At 39.4% G+C, this 19,511-nt stretch overlaps 1 protein-coding gene across 11 annotated transcripts in view; it reads right to left on the bottom strand.

The window, feature by feature from the left end:
- Positions 1-19,151, bottom strand: part of mef2cb (myocyte enhancer factor 2cb) — a 183,513-nt gene extending 164,362 nt beyond the window's left edge. For 4 of the 11 annotated variants that reach the window (XM_034170077.1, XM_034170079.1, XM_034170084.1 and 1 more), the window contains exons 1-2: positions 18,929-19,151; positions 3,313-3,435 (exon numbers count right to left, since the gene is read on the bottom strand). The gene's annotated coding sequence lies outside the window, so the exon portion shown is untranslated. The remainder of the gene's footprint in view (positions 1-3,312; positions 3,436-18,928) is intronic. The other 7 variants (XM_034170081.1, XM_034170088.1, XM_034170089.1 and 4 more) reach the window with 6 other exon arrangements.
- Positions 19,152-19,511: the final 360 nt, after the last annotated feature.

The following is a 19,511-nucleotide window of genomic DNA, read 5'->3' as shown; positions in this document are numbered from 1 at the left end:
TGTAGCCAGGCTGACAAAGAGTCAGAGCTCTATTGAGCCCAGTATTCCTTTAACTTTAACTAGTAATGACTTCATGACTTTTTTTGCTAATAAAATTTTAACTATTAGAGAAAAAATTACTCATAACCATCCCAAAGACGTATCGTTATCTTTGGCTGCTTTCAGTGATGTCGGTATTTGGTTAGACTCTTTCTCTCCGATTGTTCTGTCTGAGTTATTTTCATTAGTTACTTCATCCAAACCATCAACATGTCTATTAGACCCCATTCCTACCAGGCTGCTCAAGGAAGCCCTACCATTATTTAATGCTTCGATCTTAAATATGATCAATCTATCTTTATTAGTTGGCTATGTACCACAGGCTTTTAAGGTGGCAGTAATTAAACCATTACTTAAAAAGCCATCACTTGACCCAGCTATCTTAGCTAATTATAGGCCAATCTCCAACCTTCCTTTTCTCTCAAACATTCTTGAAAGGGTAGTTGAAATACAGCTAACTGATCATCTGCAGAGGAATCGTCTATTTGAAGAGTTTCAGTCAGGTTTTAGAATTCATCATAGTACAGAAACAGCATTAGTGAAGGTTACAAATGATCTTCTTATGGCCTCAGACAGTGGACTCATCTCTGTGCTTGTTTTGTTAGACCTCAGTGCTGCTTTTGATACTGTTGACCATAAAATTTTATTACAGAGATTAGAGCATGCCATAGGTATTAAAGGCACTGCGCTGCAGTGGTTTGAATCATATTTATCTAATAGATTACAATTTGTTCATGTAAATGGGGAATCTTCTTCACAGACTAAGGTTAATTATGGAGTTCCACAAGGTTCTGTGCTAGGACCAATTTTATTCACTTTATACATGCTTCCCTTAGGCAGTATTATTAGACAGCATTGCTTAAATTTTCATTGTTACGCAGATGATACCCAGCTTTATCTATCCATGAAGCCAGAGGACACACACCAATTAGCTAAACTGCAGGATTGTCTTACAGACATAAAGACATGGATGACCTCTAATTTCCTGCTTTTAAACTCAGATAAAACTGAAGTTATTGTACTTGGCCCCACAAATCTTAGAAACATGGTGTCTAACCAGATCCTTACTCTGGATGGCATTACCCTGACCTCTAGTAATACTGTGAGAAATCTTGGAGTCATTTTTGATCAGGATATGTCATTCAAAGCGCATATTAAACAAATATGTAGGACTGCTTTTTTGCATTTACGCAATATCTCTAAAATTAGAAAGGTCTTGTCTCAGAGTGATGCTGAAAAACTAATTCATGCATTTATTTCCTCTAGGCTGAACTATTGTAATTCATTATTATCAGGTTGTCCTAAAAGTTCCCTGAAAAGCCTTCAGTTAATTCAAAATGCTGCAGCTAGAGTACTGATGGGGACTAGAAGGAGAGAGCATATCTCACCCATATTGGCCTCTCTTCATTGGCTTCCTGTTAATTCTAGAATAGAATTTAAAATTCTTCTTCTTACTTATAAGGTTTTGAATAATCAGGTCCCATCTTATCTTAGGGACCTCATAGTACCATATCACCCCAATAGAGCGCTTCGCTCTCAGACTGCAGGCTTACTTGTAGTTCCTAGGGTTTGTAAGAGTAGAATGGGAGGCAGATCCTTCAGCTTTCAGGCTCCTCTCCTGTGGAACCAGCTCCCAATTCGGATCAGGGTGACAGACACCCTCTCTACTTTTAAGATTAGGCTTAAAACTTTCCTTTTTGCTAAAGATTATAGTTAGGGCTGGATCAGGTGACCTTGAACCATCCCTTAGTTTTGCTGCTATAGACTTAGACTGCTGGGGGGTTCCCATGATGCACTGAGTGTTTCTTTCTCTTTTTGCTCTGTATGCACCACTCTGCATTTAATCATTAGTGATTGATCTCTGCTCCCCTCCACAGCATGTCTTTTTCCTGGTTCTCTCCCTCAGCCCCAACCAGTCCCAGCAGAAGACTGCCCCTCCCTGAGCCAGGTTCTGTTGGAGGTTTCTTCCTGTTAAAAGGGAGTTTTTCCTTCCCACTGTCGCCAAGTGCTTGCTCACAGGGGGTCGTTTTGACCGTTGGGGTTTTTACGTAATTATTGTATGGCCTTGCCTTACAATATAAAGCGCCTTTGGGCAACTGTTTGTTGTGATTTGGCGCTATATAAATAAAATTGATTGATTGATTGATTGAATTGATTGATTGATAATAAACAAATTATTAACCTTGCTTGTTCGGTCTGTATGGTGACGCTGACGCTCGATCCATACTGTCAACACCTCGGTTAATAATCCTTTCTTATTATATGTCTGTGACGCTACACGTGCTCTGATTGGCTGATTACCGGTTGGATATTTTCCCATATTGGACCGGATACCATGACTGCAACGCATATTTTTGTTACAAACCAGGAAGCTAAAAACACGATGAGAAAAACCAAGTTGGACTTGAACATACTCCATAAATATCTAATCAGCATTGGAAAAAACACAGAGATTGAAAGCTTACCAGCAAATGACCGGACCATCTGTTAGCAGGTTCTTCATGGAGGTGAAGAAAGCAAACAAGCCCAACACCATCAGCAGCATATTCGGGTGATACTGTAAGTTTGCGTGTTTATATATATAATAGCCATATAATAAATTATTATTAACATTTGCTTGGTCTTTACAGGGATATCAGACCTTGGTGTTTTTCGCACGGACCGAATTTGGTCTGATATTTCCTCGTACAGGCCTCTGGCTCAGTTAATAATCCTTTAACATTGCTCGACGTATACTTTATACAACTGTTTGTTCAATACAGACAAGCAGAATAACATTTTCCTTTATGGCTTTGCAGGATGTGTGCCACCACACGTTCAAAGTGTAAGTGGACACCGAGCAGCACGCTAAGTTTTCCTTCTTTGAAGTTCACCTGTGAAGTGTGCAGCTGTTCGTGGTAGGAAATGGTAGAACATGAAATCTGTTAATAAATAAATCAAGATGGCTAATCTGCTTGACTGGTGCACATTAGAGCTTTGTAACTGAACGCGGCGGTGTCTGATGACTTGGGATACCACCGCCACATCACCTGACCCTTGAATCTTTAATAGCATACCCTCAGACCCTCTGTAACAATCAATATGGTGTCAACTGTTAGACACAACAGTTGGTTCATAAACGCAACATGGCAAATATCAGTGACATCAGATATCAGGGTGTATGAAAGTGAATAGCCAATGTGACACTTTAAGCTTATAGAATACTACAGGTCAACCCTGGGAGTTTGTCACTAGTATATGGACACCAATAGGTGACTGCATGATTGTACATACCACGTTCAGCGTTCCTTTGTCTTCCGTCTCATGTGCCCTTGGTCTTGTAGCTTTGTATGCCGATTGATTAATCGGAGAGGTCCTTTCAGTGTTTACCACACACAAAGTTGTGTTAGCTGGCACCTGTGAGGAGTAACATATGAAGAGAGTGAATTTGCAAGTGAAATGGTAATTATTTCCACGCACGTGTGCACTCTGCAGGGAGCGCGCATGATCCACGTTAGTTTCTATGTATGTCCATATGAAATACAGAGAAACAAATGGAGAGTAGAATGTACTTAAAGTGGTGGATGTCATTAAACACCTTCAAGCACCGGCTCATGCATATTCACACCTGCCTGACATGTCTACAAGGATACACCTATAGTAAAGGCATCCTAACAGTCTCACAAATGCAAAGTGCAGACATGTTGTATGTTTTTCTGTGTTTGAGGGGCTTTTCATCAACATCTACATACGATTTAGCTTAAAGTATGGCGCTATAGATTATTAATAAAATGCACTGTGCCTTGCAGTGTGTCAAAAATATGCATTTTACTCTGACAAATTCAAAAGTAGATACATATTATCTACTAATGTGAAGTAAAGAGAGAGAACCAGTAAACCAGTAATGATCAGTATGTCTGGTATTTATATTTGTGTAATTATATTTTCACTTTTTTTTTTTTTTTACTTTCACTTTTGATGCTCGGTGTGCTTCTTACCCTATGTGCTGCTATACAATACTGCTGGAACCCCAATTTCCCTGAGGGAGTCTCCCCAAGGGATTAATAATGTTCTATCTAATCTAATCTAATCTAATTTAATCTAAACTGTAAAACATGCTGATGTTGATTATTTTTCATCAATTCAAATCAAATCAATTTTATTTATATAGCGCCAAATCACAACAAACAGTTGCCCCAAGGCGCTTTATATTGTAAGGCAAAAGCCATACAATAATTACAGAAAAACCCCAACGGTCAAAACGACCCCCTATGAGCAAGCACTTGGCGACAGTGGGAAGGAAAAACTCCCTTTTAACAGGAAGAAACCTCCAGCAGAACCAGGTTCAGGGAGGGGCAGTCTTCTGCTGGGACTGGTTGGGGCTGAGGGAGAGAACCAGGAAAAAGACATGCTGTGGAAGAGAGCAGAGAGCATCACATATGTGGTGCATTCGAAAAGCATCTGACTTTATTTTATCCTACAGAAACGAAGTGTGCGAGTTGTCATTTGGTGGGGAGGTTTAGGGAACCTTCTTGCACATGCCTGAAGTTTTTTCCAATCTGCAGTGTGCATCAGTCTCTAGCAGTCAGCCTTATAGTGAACATGTGTGCTGAGCAACCTTTGGATTTTCATTTGCTATCACATGAGGGAATGACTTGATCAAAGCTATTGCATCAGATTTTGCCAAAAGCTGGCCAAGTGGAAACCATTTGCAAGATTTTGCAGGCATTTAGCAATGAGCAGAACACAAATAAAAGAGTGGTATAACCGCTTCCAAAATGGGTGCACATCAGTGGAGAGTGAAGGATCTTTCAGTAGGCATTCCACAAGCCGAAATGACCAAGTAACTGACAGAATATGGACTTTGGTCATGTATGACTGTCGTGTCACGTGGATGAGGTGGGGACAAACACATATTTGGTACATTCCATTTTGACACAGGATTTGGACATGCGGACGGTGTCCGCAACATTTGTGCCAAAGCTGCCAACGGTGGAGCAAAACCAACTGCATCTGGAAGTCTCGCAGAACATGCTGGAATGTGCAAACAGCAACCCCGAGTTCCTGAACATCGTCATCACTGGTGATGACACATGGGTTTGTGAGTACAACCTGGAAACAAAATTTCATTCATTGCAGTGGAAGCATCCCCCATCACAGAAGCCAATGAAAGCATGGCAGGTGTGCAGCAATGTCAAAGTCATGTTGTCCAGTTTCTTTGACCTCCATGGGTCGCGCATTATGAGTACGCACCAGAAGGACAAAATACGAATAAAGAGTATTATCGAGAGGCTCTATGTCACTTTCATGATGCTAGGCACTACAAACAACCAGGTCTGTGGGAGCCGAAAAGTTGGCAGCTCCATCATGACAACGTACCTGCCCATTCTGCTCAGCTTATTCAGGCTTGTTATTTGTCAGACTCCCTCCTCTCCTGACATGGCTCTCTCTGATTTTCGGCTGTATCCCAAGATCAAAATGAATGTAAAAGGGACTCGATTTGAGTCGAGAGAAGACATCATGCAGAATGTGAGAGGCTAGCTGGACACCATTCCAAAAGAGACCTTCCAGAAATGTTTCCAAAAATGGCAGAACCATTGAGAGAAGTGTGTGCAATCCCAAAGAGACTACTTTGAAGGGGATTAGGATTTCAAACTCTCAGGTGAGTAATTCTATTTCTTGTGGCCAAACGTTGGATACTTTTTGAATCCACCTCATACTATAAATTGTGGCAGGTGTGTTACCGTAATAAAACAGCAGATCCAAAACACAGTTCCAAAAATAAATAAATAAATAAATAAGTAAATCAAGCTCCTGTAGCACACTCTTATGTGTTAAATTTTAAATCAACTGTTACAAATGTTTAGACTGGAGGGAAAAAACCCTCAAGATTGAATTTCATTGATTAATTCCTTTTATGTTATCCGGGTAGTGGCAATAGACCAAACAGCTCATCCCACATTTTCCTACCCTTGGCCAAGTGGTCTTATTCTTCCAGGAAGACCTTGAGACATTCCCAAGCTAGATGGGAAAATAATCCCTCCAGCCTTCTTCCAGTTGGACGTGCCTGGAAGACCTCCGTAGCGAGACAGTCAGGGAGCATCCTCACCAGACGCCTGAACCACCTCAGCTGGCTCCTTTCAATAAGAAGAAGCAGCGGCTCTACTCTGAGTCTCTCCCAGATAGTTTAGCTTCTCATTCTGTTCCAGAGTGTCAGTCAGGAACAGGGTGAATTTTGAAGATTGAAGTTACTGTGATAAAATGATCAAGTATTTCAAATATAAGTTGCAAGTTATCAAAGTTGTCAATTTTAGGCACTAAAATTGCAAAGCTCTCACACTATTGGCAGGGAAAAAGAGTGTAAGACACCTTTAACACTGTTTACCACTTTGGAACAACAATAACAACAAAAACTAATTTCCGCTTTTTTAAATCCAAATAAGTGTTACTAATTTCAGAATTTATTTTTATGCTGGTATGGTATTTATTGTAATTTATTCTCTTTCCGATGTGAATCTGATTCATTCCTTGCAGTGTACATTGTTCCTAAAAGTTGATAGTACCCATCCCTACAATTCATCTGCACCTCCCAGTTTGGAGACAATTGCATTCAATCAGTGTTTTGTCCCAAATTAAACTTAGTTCCATAAATGGTTAATATTGTGCATTTTTTCAACAAGTTGAAATAGGTCACCTGATGTCTTTAAAATAGATCTTAAAGTCTGAAGCCATAAATATCCTGTAGTTACTGAGATAATGTACCTATATTTAAAAAAACAAAACTGCTGTGTTCCTGCTGTTGGTGGTTTAGTGGTTAGCACTGTTCCCTCACAGCAAGAAGGTCATGGGATTGCTTCTCACCTGTGGCCTTTCTGTGTGAAGTTTGCATGTTCTCCCTGTGTTTTTGTGGGTTTCCTCCGGATGCTCCGGCTTCCCCCGGCATCCAAAAACATGCAGGTTAGGTGAATTGGAAACAAACAAACAAAAAAATTGTTCGTAGGTGTACACATGAATGTGTTTGTCTACATGTGGTGCTGTGACAGACTGGTGTCCTGTCTAGGGTGTACCCCGCCTCAGGCCCTATGACTGCTGGGATAGGCTCCGGCTCCCCGTGACCCTTAATTGGAGTAAACGGTTGAAGATGACTGTGTGTGTGTGCGAATGTAAAAACATGGAAAGAAATCCCTTTTCAAATATAAGAGACCACAACTTGCACACAATTAGAAAAACAAAAAAGACAAAATGTAAAAACTCAAGGCCATTGCCTGCTCAGACATTTTTTTTGAGTTTATTCATCTTTTTAGATGTCATGTTTATATTTTTGGTAAATTCACCACATTTTTCTTAACTCTTTTTTTTGAACTGCTGCATTTCTGGTACATACTCGTATGTCACAGAAGTATAAAATAAACTCTTTCAGGCCTGATATGTGTTTATAGCAGGAGAATTCCTTCATGCACAGTTGTAAAAATGCGTGACTTTGTGAAATGTTTAACATAAAGCACAAACCACATTTATTTGCAAAAAATGATTTTGTATAATATATGATATGTTTAAGACAGTTTTGTTTCATCAGTACATGCAATCCTGAAGTTACTGGTCCAATGTCAGTGTCATCAAAACATGGCAATAAAACCCAAACAAACAAACATTAAAAAATGTCCATTTTGCCAAAACAATTATTTAATGTTAAATATGTCACAATGCGCATACACGTACTTGAGGCTTTTGGACAAATGTAATTCTATGAGGTTTGGCATCAGCTGTGCATAAAGAGCGAAGAGGGGAAACTGCGACTGGATGTTAAGTCAAACACATAAGTGCGGTTTGCTGATATTGATCTTGCTCGGATTGTTTCTTAAGCCTCTCCTGGCAGTTACTTCATAGCATGTGTCACACACGCCAAACAGCTCGCCTGCAAAATGTGTATTTTTTTGTGTGTATCGGAGGGAGCATGAAAGAAATGCCTCTCTCAAGATAAACACAAACACATTTCCAGGGCAAACAGGAACAGCCCGGGCTCAGTGCAATCTGTCATCGATCGTGGCGAACGTGAAAACACAATCTGCCTGTCACAGTAGATGATGTTGTCAAGCACTCAGCCCTGCTGCTCCTGAGAATTAGCCAGCTAGTACAGAGGAATGCCGAGACACGCCAAGTGTTTGTTCTGTGTCAGATACGATTGAGGATGCTTCCAGCTTCATCCGACTGCTTTCACTCACTCTTCATGTGTTCGCTCCCAAATGAAATGGAGAGACATTTGGCGTTCAACTGATGCTACATGATGTGACGACCAAAACTCATCGCAGGGGGGCACGAGGAGACCTGCGGGCCAATTTAACGCAGAGGCTCAGCTGGTTATCCACAGAGCTCAGTAGTGCAGATGTAGATGTAATGTGAGAAAGAGTAGAGCGTGAGACACGTCTGTGTTTTTAAAGGCCAAACTCAATATTTTTAGATTGAAATCTCAATATCAAATCTCAGTTGTAATATTCAGCATTTTTCAACTGCAGATACAGGTGTTACATTTTTGTTGGAGAATGTTACTGTTGGCAGGTGTGAAACGCTTCTCTTATAGACTGCCACATGAAACTTGCTTTACATGTTTAAACGCAGGTGAAAGTGAAACATATTTAACTGAAAAATCAGCAGTGGCTGAGACAGGCCACAACTCGTCCAAATTAAAACAAATTTAGCGAATGCCGAAACACAAATACAATACAAGAAAAAAATCAAAAACACATCAAATCAACAACAGCTAGCTGCATCAGAAGTGTTTTTCAAATTGAAAATATAACGCAATGCTAAAATACCCTCAGCCATATGACGATTGTGTTCTTTATAAGTTGCAGTTGTTAAATTAATTATTAAGATCCTATTGTTTTACGTACAATTTGTCCATGTTCAATAAAGCCCCTTTATCAATCAATCAAAAACAATATTTACATTTTAAGAACAGAAGTTGTGCAAATCAAGGAATATTTGTAGATCAACCTCTGTGCTTTTGCAGGTGTTAATGAGACAAATGTAACTCCATAGAAAGTTAACTTTGAGTTAGCGGAAGTTAGCATGCATGTTAATGTCTGCAAAATATCTTGTAAATGACTCGAGAGGTGTTATCAGGTTACATAAACAGCATTTTCAGTTTTAGAAGTGTCTATTTCTTACTAGCTTTTACATAATATATGACAAAGAGGATACATTTACACACAAACGAAACAGTTTTGTAGCTAGTTACCAGCCTGTGATGTCACCATGATACCGTCCGCGAAATGTCTTGTAAATAAGTTCAGAGGTGTCATTAGATTACAGAAACAGTGTTTTCAGTTTTAAAAGTGTTTATTTCTAGCTCGCTTTTACATAATATATGAGAAACATATATATGAACACACAAAACAAAGTGATTTTGGAGAGACCAGCCACTGATGTTACAGTGCAGTTCTACTCTGATTGGCTGTCATGCCTACCACTCAAAAACAACTGAACAGTTTGAAACAGAATGTGACATTTTAACCTCTTAAAATACTAAAATAGTTCAAGGTTAGCCATCTTTGAACTTGTCCAAGGTCTGTGTCCCAAGAATGCTTATTTCTGAAAAGTTTATGTGATAATCATGTATTCCTTTTAATGCTACTAATTTTTCAAATGTGCAGTTTACACACGTTCTGTGACCCTCAGCCCACCCCGTAGTTCTGGAAAGTTTTGGAAATCAAGAAGCAATACAGCAGTGACAATGTGGATGCACAGTAAATTCACCAGTGTAAAACTAACAATGGTAGTGTTAATTTAACACTGCCAGTGTACATATGGTCCCACTCTGGCCAGAGTGGGACCATATGTTTACTGTCAGTGTTACTTTAACACTAGTGATTTTACTGTGTGGCAGCAGAAACACCCAATTTTTTTTTAAACTGATCACTTTTGGATTAATTAAACCAGAGTTACCAAATAAGTGTGTGCACGTAATCTCTGCTTCGCTATAAACCGTGTCTCAGCTCTTTCAGTATGTGCAGATAAACAGTGCATGTCAGTCTCACCCCGTTTTGCAAAACTGAGCCATAACAGGCTCAGTGCTGCCAGGGTGAAAGTTTAAAAACCGTTTCACATCGCTTCATATCCAGTCTGTTTCTGATGAATGGTGAGTGTGATATGAGCTTCCTCATAGCCAATCAGGCAGAAAAAAACCCCCAAAAAACAATGAGTTTCACTCATTGTGTGTTTTAAGGCCTGTTTACAGACACGTAGCCAGAAAGGGGAGTCGAAAGGGCCCTCCCTCCTTGTTGGACTGAAGGACCACTTTTGAAGATATTAAGATTTTTTTACATACAACGACAAAAATTTGCTCTAAGGGCCATAAGAAGCATGGTTGTGTGTAGTGTGTGCTCAAGTTCCACAAAACCTCACTCACTCATCTTCAACCACTCATCTTCCAGGACTGGGTCACAGGTCCACAAAACCTAGATATTTTAAACATAAATTTAACCTAATATAACCATAATGTGCTACATTGATGTACATCTGATATAATGCAAAGTATATTTGCTTCAAAGTAATCTCTCCAGAGACACTGACACATTGTTGAAACACATTGTGTAAATCACCCAAAACCACTAAATTACAAATGATTTGGAGCTCCTTATTAATAAGGTTTATAATGAAACTCAGAGGGCAATATCTCCAGTAATTATATTCCTAGCAATTGGACTGATGTACGGCATAATTAGAGGAGCAAAAGGTGAGAAAATCACTTTTAATTAACTAGAGTCATATATCCTGATATTATATAATATATAAAACAAAGAAATTTGCAGCAGATCTCATTATTTATACACTCAAATGAGCTGCCCTTGTAATATAAAGGCATTGTTTCCCTTTCTGAATTTAGCTGTCAAACAAGATTACCTGACATTTCCTGAACTGAAACAATAGTTACGACTCAAGTGAGAATCTTTCTCTCTCTCTCTCTTACACACACACACACACACACACACACACACACACACACACACACACACACACACACACACACAGCACACACACACACACACACACACTCATTTCTTTCATAATAAACCTGGAGATGCGGCATATTTCCGTGTACGTGATTGGGATCTGTGTAGTGTTAGTTAAATCCACATAAAACCATTTAATGTTTTGATCTTAACCATTTTATGAACAAAATAATTAACAAAAAGCATGAAGTCTGACTTTAAAAACATTCAAAGCAACAGCTCTTATTTGTTTTAGCTGTGGTCACCTGAATTCCATGCAGTTATTTTTTAAATCGGTACATCCTGAGTTCTTACAGTTTTTCTTACAGCATTTTTCTCTTCTGAATGCCTTTTGGATCCAGTTCTGAGCATTGACACTTAAATGCAATAATAATCTCATGTCAGAAATCCCCCACCAATCGGCCGCACGGTGACCTCTTACCGAGCGGTGTCAAAAGAGCGACAGCGTAGGCGATTTGCATTTGTTGTGTTTAACCATCAGCATTCTGTCTGTACACCTTTTATACATTATGAATGAGGCACAAGCTGAACAACAAGCTTTGTCTTTGTTGTGCCTGATGCTCCAGTTACATCACAGGAAAAGTCGAGTGGTCCCGTGACTGCGCCGACTAGAGGAGACATCACCACCACCTCTGCTGCTTCTCCAGCCACCGTGCAAAATGTTTGACGCACTTGTTAACTTTCTGATGCTCCCCATCATCAAACTTCAACATCACAAAGATTAAAGTACAATGCAAATCTGTTGATAGATGACAGACAGGAGTAAATTATTAGGCTCGATTTATTCACTGGAAGTCTTATGTGCTTCTCGGTTTATTGAGCGATAACGAAGGATTTCTACACGATGTGCTGTTGAATTTGAAGAAGCTGATGTGCTGTCAAGCCCCACATGAGCCTTCACCGTGCCACATGCGGCTTGAGTCTCTTTGTGCTTTCTGAGGTGCACTCAGACGTTGCTATGTAATTAAACGTTTTGCCTGCAGGGGTGCTCTGCATCCTTGTCTGCAAAAAAAACTGATGTACCACATTGAATCGGAGGGATACATGCAAAGAAACTGCAGAAATCTTAACAGAGAGTTCATAACTTGTTCAGATGAATTCACTTTATAAACCTAATGTAAGTTGCTTCTGTTCCTATTATTTCGCTCCTTTTCAACTCCAGTCAGTGACAGTGGTGCAGCTTTCTCCTCGTCTCTGCACTATAACAAGTGTAACCGCCACGTGTTCTGTATATCAGCCGCTCAAAGTTCTCTTTGTGTCTACTCAGTTGATTCATGCGAGGGCAGAAAAAGTCCATTTTTACTAATGATTTTTCCCTCCTTTTGAATGGTTGGAAAGTAATTCTCTCTAAACTGCTCGAGCACAGGCACAGTTATTTCATTGTTCTCACTGCCCTTTCTCTAATTATCCCCATAAAGGGGAGATGCCAGTGTTACATTTTCTGAACCATTTTTTTTCCTGAAGAAGTGCAAATTCTGCCTGAAACAGCAATAGAGTTAAAGAGGTTATATTGAGTAAAATTGCTTTTGATTTATTTACAATTTGTGGTTTCATGTTTAATGTTCTCAAAGTTCCCCACAATTCAATCACTGTGCATGGAGAAAAAGCTTTGCGTAGTCAAGAGTTAGGCCTGAAATGACTTGTTTTAGGCTTCTGTGACATATGTCACGGAAGTCCATGTCTGAATCCTTGTTTTCCATTTGAAACACACCTATTGAGCACTTTGACATACCCATACATCGGTGAAAATCACAGTGAGAGGCCTTATAATGATATCATGCTGTAAAATGAAAGCAGAGGGTGCAAAGTAATTTGGGGTGTGTCCAAATGCATATTGCTATTTACGCAGTGTTCAGTAGGCATGGGCGTGTTATAGTCCCAATATAACGGGTAGTTTAAGCATGGGCAATTTTAGCATCTGTTGTGGCAACCAAAAATAGCTCTCTGTTCTTTGTGCATATATGTTAGCTTGACTAGTCGCCATAGACCCCAGCTCTACAATGGCAAGTGGAGAACTTTCCTGCAGTTGCTTCTACACTGCCCTCCAAAAGTATTGGGCCACTTGATATTTCACACATTTTAATTTGTTTTAATGCCATTTCAATTACAAAAAGTAAATCAGGATGGTCAGTCTAAAAGTTTTTTAAAATTAGTTTCCTTAAACTAAAACTTAAATCAGATCTCTACAACTTGATATAAATTAATTAAAAATAGAAAAGCCAAGATGATGGGTTGCATAAGTAATGGCCACCTTTGATATAACACCTGTAAATAATCTGTTATATTGTCAGTTTTCTTCAGACAAGGCAGGGGATGGATACATGAACATTTCCAAGTCCATGAATATGTCTTGGTCTTTATCAATTATGAAGAAATAAACAGTATGGCACTCTATGGTAAATCTGTGTGGAGTAGACAGCTCTCAAAAACTGAACGACTGCGCAAGAAGGAGAAAAGTGAGGAAAGCCACAAGACACCTAGACAACCCAGAAGAAGTTATTGGCTCCTGTAGCCGTGATTGGAGAAATTGTGCATAGTGCATGTTTTGCATTTTATATCACCTCACAAATGTGACAAATGGGCCATTTGTCAGACCATAAAACACACATGTCAAAGTGGGACATCTGGTCACCCTAGTCAGGAGCCCAGAAACTCACTGACCTTAGGGGAGGTGATGATAGTGGCTAAGCGTTGGACTTGAGACCAGACGATCCTGACCGGAAAATCACTAAGGGCCCTTGCGCAAGGTTCTTAATCCCCTAGTTACTCCTGGCGTGTAGTGAGCATCTTGTATGGCAGCACCTTGACATCAGGATGAATGTGAGGCATTATTGTAAAGCGCTTTAAGCGTCTGATGCAGATGGAAAGGCACTATATAAATGCAGTCCATTTATTCATTTACTGATTATAAGCAAACAGATCACAGTTGAGGATGGTTACCTTTACTGTAGTAGCCATGCAAACCTGTTTGTGTCAACTTGTGTGCATGCTATCAGGTCCAAATCACTAGAGTGTGTAAACATTTGATCAGGGTCATTTGGATAGTTTCTGTTGTCATTATGATTTAAAAAGAGTAAACACAGTTGCTTGACAATAAATGGCTTCACCCAACTACTAACCATGAGTGGAAAAATAGTTTTTGTGTTATCATTCAGTTTCTCTGAAAAACAGTCAAAAAAATTTGAAATTCTGCCAGAGTATGTAAACGTATGAGCACAACTGTACCTGGAGAAATGCACAGAGCTCCTGGTCTTCCTAAGAGGTCTCACATCCAAGTACTAATCAGAACCTACCCTGCTTAGCTTCTGAGATCTGACAGGATCAGGCATACACAAAGTATTGCAGCTGCAATAATAATAATAATAATGCATGTATTTTAATAATTAAAACATCATTCACTCATTATAACTCTGTGCCTTAGTTTTACTGCTACAAATCTGCACTAAGTGGAATTGATGAGCGATATAAAAATATATTTACCTATTTTTTAAATTAAAAAAAAATAAATACATGAATACAAATATTAAGAAGCAGATTGTACTGAAATTGTTTCTTCTTAATGCCTGGCAGAGCTGTGAAAGTGGAACGTATATACAGTGGACAACCTTTAGTGTGCTTGCAATCTGCTCTTTGTAAGTGTAATATTGAAGAAAAAAACAAGCTGGATTCCAGCACTGGTATCGGCAAATAGTCATTATTAAATGACTTGAATTGGGATCGGGCAAAAATCCTGATTGGGACATCCCATCATAACATTTGCATTGCAATGTGCACCATTTTGCACCAGGTGAAAGATAGAGTCTTGACAAATGTCCATTCTATGAGGAGAAGGGGGCGTGGCAAGCAGGTGCTCCTTTCCATTTAAAGTGACAGGCACAGAAGTAATTTCATCGATGGGGCGTTGTTGCATTCATCACTTCAGTGTCTATGGTGTATAATTACCTCCAAACTTTAACACCTGCTTTTAAGCACCTGATGACCTTGATGACAAGCGGAATAATATGACCCTGAACACATCTCATCTCACATCAAGTTCCATAATTATTATGCAGAAGTATGAAAGCCTGATAAAATTGTCACACAACATCACAACTTAAGAGAGATACATCAGTTAAATATGGTGCATGCAGTATGTACATGCTGATAAATGTTGAAGCACAAGATCCTTTACTCCTCACAGTTTCATATTTCCATAGAACTGTTACAAAGCAGGAGTCGCTGCTGCAGCTGCTGACCTCAGTCAGCTCCCTTGACAATCAAAGCTCCCTCAGCATGCCTATGTAACTTCTCCCACACTCAAAACAAACAGCTGATGGCATCTCACTGTGACCAAAAGCAAATAAAGAGGAATAAAACAAGTGTATAAATGCAGGGTTCTGATGTGTGACAGTGAGGCCTAGCGATCATCGGCGGAGGCCCATGTCGCACTATGCAGCTCGGCAGACAAGTGGCAATGTCTAAAGCTCTTTTTTGCCTCCAGGATCAACCCCCCCTTTACTCCCAACTCATTCTTATTCAGACATGATCAGAGGGGAGGCATGCAACTGAGATTAGCTGCAGATCAAAAGAGCTGCCTCGCGCCAGCACTTGTGTTTTGTAGATTTAGGCGGCCCCAGTGCACAGGCGTTCAGCAGTGGCGGTGAAGCGTCATAGTGTTCGCCGGCCTCCAAAGTGCTCAAGGGGGTGGATGGAAAGAGAATTTTCATACAGGAACCCAGCCTTCTGCTGGAAATCTTCCAAAATTAAATAATAAAGACAGCAGAAAAGAATGAAAAGGAAAAATAAGAGCAAAATTACCATGTTGTTACTGTAAGCCATTACAGTCGAACAAAGACACTTTTCCTTTTATACCGTTGCACTTGAAAATCCTCCGTATGTGCGATGGATCAAGGTGCAGATAAAATCTGTTAAAAAAATGACGTACTTTCTGCAGTAACATAATATGAGTGACTCAAAAGTATCTGGATGTGGTGCGCTTTCAAAAACCATGGCACCCAATCCCGACCTTACCAACTGCCACGTCAGCGTTAGTTACAAAACAATGCAATTTCTTAACTCCAGTTTCATGTACACAAAACACCGTCTGGAAGCCTAAGAAATGAAACCAAAGTGCATTAATCCAGTCACGAATTATCCCCATTGACACGTCGGGGATGGTGCTGTTCAGTCTGTCAGCTGTCACGACTGTCAGAACTCTAAAATTCAACTGCACTTTTGTGTTTCTGTTGCAGCCACATGCGGGCCGCACTGAATGACAATAGAGTGTCACTGTGACAAGACCGGATGAGGTGAGTTTCAGAAGCAGAGAGGCAAATACGTAAGAACACCGGTGCCCTGCAAAGAAAGTAAAACAACACATTTCCTAAACTCTGCTGACCATCAAAGGCCTGGACTTTAGAGCCAGAAAAGAGAAGTAAGTGAGGACTGAGCGGTTCCTGTAAACTGGGTCAAAGATCTTCAGGCCCTGCCTGTTTGGAGTGAACAGACATCTCTCTACATAGGGAATAAAAAGAAAGAACGTACGGGGACACGCTGTATGCTTGCGTTTACGTTCATGTGACGATTTAGGTTTGAAAAAGTAAAATTATATCTGGGGGAAAATGCAGTTGTATATTTTTTCATTAGAATACAGTACTGAGCAATACTTTGAAGCATATTTCATGTGCTGAAAACCATTACATAAATAACCCAAATCTGCCAAATATTTAATCTTTACATGTCATTATAAGTCACTACAATATGTGACAATATGGGTGTTTACCATATACCTTAATACTAAATATATGACAGCATAATATCCTTAATACCCAATAGTCTATAGATAGTACATAGTATACTATAAAATACCTTAATACTGAATATGCTGTGGCTATAATGTTCGGTATAATATTATATTGTATTATGTAGCAAAATATACCTTAATACCCTTACACTTTTGCCGCTCCCTTGTTTTCACTTGGGGTCACCACAGCAGATCCGAGGTGGGTCTGCATGTTGATTTGGCAAGTTTTACGCCAGTTGCCCTCCTGACACAACTCCACATTACATGGAGAAATGTGGCAGGGGTGGGGTTTGAACCGGGACCTTCTGCACAGAAAGCAAGCGCACTAATCACTTGGCCACCAGTAAAATATACCTTAATACCCTAATATATAGATCTTATTTTATATACTATAATATACTTAATACCTAATATATATCATATTATATATGATATACACCAGCACAGCCTCCCCTACTTGATGTAATATACTACAGTGATATTACGTTATACAAGATAATATGCCTTACTACATAATATACTACTGCTATATTATATACTATAGTATACCTTAATACCTAATGTCTACTTTGCTTTAAAATTTTAAACCATATTATTTCTTGTTGGTGGTCTTCTGAATTTTTTTTTAACTCAGGTTACATGCAATCCAGTTTTTACAATCATTTTATAACTGAGACATTATTTGAAATTGTATCTGTTGTTATGCACCTAAAATGAAAAAAAAAAAAAAAAAAATTATGAGTGAAAATTTGATGAGTAACATGGACATTTGTTATTTGTGTTCTTTAATGAAATGGAAAATGAACACAAATGGTTGAAAATGAGTTTATGACATTTCAAATACGTTTCTGCTAACACACTGTTGATGGAAAATGTACTAAATCAATTTCTCTGCAGGTGTTTTACTTTATTTATAATTGAGAATGACAGCTTGGCAACCGATAGGGTCCTTCTTTTAATCATAATTTAAAATGTCTGAAGTGTTTTTGTGATGAATATGAATGTTTGGAGATAACAAACGATGGAATATTAGAATATTAGAATAAATATCAGGTACAGAATTCTCAGGTGCTTAAACATTTTGCACACACACACACACACACACACATGCATACATACATATACATATGTAAAAACAAATTTGCATTTTTAAATTTGTTTAGTGTCTGTTAGTGAAATATTAATGTTTGAGTATTCAAAATTTGATTGTTTATTGATAGGTGATTCACTACTCGTCAAAATGAAATAAAACATTTGTTTTCATATAAACTCCATGTGGTTGTAATCTGTTGGTTTAATCCTCTGTGTTCATTTAATATGACAAAAATCTTCTCTCCCATTTGAGAATTCGCTCAGTACATCTTACTTAAACTCCAAACTATACAATATATTGCTGTTGAAATGTGTTTGCCTGTGAGGCAGCTACCTTGAGGGAGCGAGTCTTTCCTTATGCAAACAGCACGTTAAGGCCGCGCTCTATTCTCTCGCTGATAATTCCAGATTGTGTGCTGAGGTGTTCTAAGCAATTACCCTTAAAAGTAGCAGTAACTTAAACTGACTGTGAAGAATTAGAAAGGGAGAAACAACACCATATAAAGTTCCGCTTTGGTGACTCAAACCATTTGTCTTGCCTCGGAGAAATAAAAAAAGCAGACATTTAAAATTTAAACGTGCACAGTTCCAGGAGTCTCAGTGGGCCCTGCAGAGGTGATTGGCAACAGCTGCGACCTGACTCCTCCCTCACCCGTGTTAAAGTTTGTCTTTCTAGCTCAGGAAAACTCAACCAAAACTCAATAAGTTTTGTATTTTGGAAGTGGTCAATGCTTTTTTCCTCCCAGATTTTTTTTTTTTTTTAAATTTGGGCTTTAAATGAATTAAGCTATAATGTATCATTAGTCATCAACACTTCCAAATGACTTGAGAACAGTTTCGGCTCGACAGTAATGGCTCAAATATCAAAAATCATGGTTTAATCTGTTAAACATGTCATGACCCAATGTCTGCATAAGGGGGTTAGAAATCCTGACGGAGACTTTTTTTTTTAAATTCTTGTCAGAACACGAGCCAGACGAGAAAGGGGAAAAAGGAAGGGAATAGGTGTGCTGTGAAAACTCACCCGTGCCGTTGCTCTGCTTCCCCAGGAAGTTACACCCTACAGCACCAAATGAGGCCCAGCTCAATCTTAAAATAAAAAAATAAAAATAAAATTTCAAAAATAAACTAGAAAGTTGGATTTACAAAAACAAACAAACAAACATAAATACCAACAAACAGCCGAAAATAAATAACCGGCATGTGATAAAGCCAGACCAGCTGGCTTTGAATAGAAACCCCAGATTTGGGTTGCGTGTTTTTACCCCCCGATCTCCGTCTGAACTGAAACCAGGTCTGGTTCTTCCAAACCAAAGCGCCCCCCCCCCCCCCACCCCACCCCCCCCGCAACTCCACATACCCCTCTGTCCCTGCTGAATCCACCTGCCCCCATCACTCCTGGGTAAATTTAGCCTTCTGAGAGATCAGTGACACACACACACACACACACACACACACACACACACACACACACACACACACACACACACACACACACACACACACACACACACACACACACACACACACACCAAACCTTTGTCAGCAATGGCATATATGCCATGGATTATTGGCTCCCCCGCTCCCCCCAATGAGGAATGTTGCCA

Source organism: Thalassophryne amazonica, chromosome 5 (genome assembly GCF_902500255.1).
Source record: "Thalassophryne amazonica chromosome 5, fThaAma1.1, whole genome shotgun sequence".
NCBI classification, from domain to species: Eukaryota; Metazoa; Chordata; class Actinopteri; order Batrachoidiformes; family Batrachoididae; genus Thalassophryne; species Thalassophryne amazonica.
This window is presented reverse-complemented; position numbering and strand designations above follow the sequence as displayed.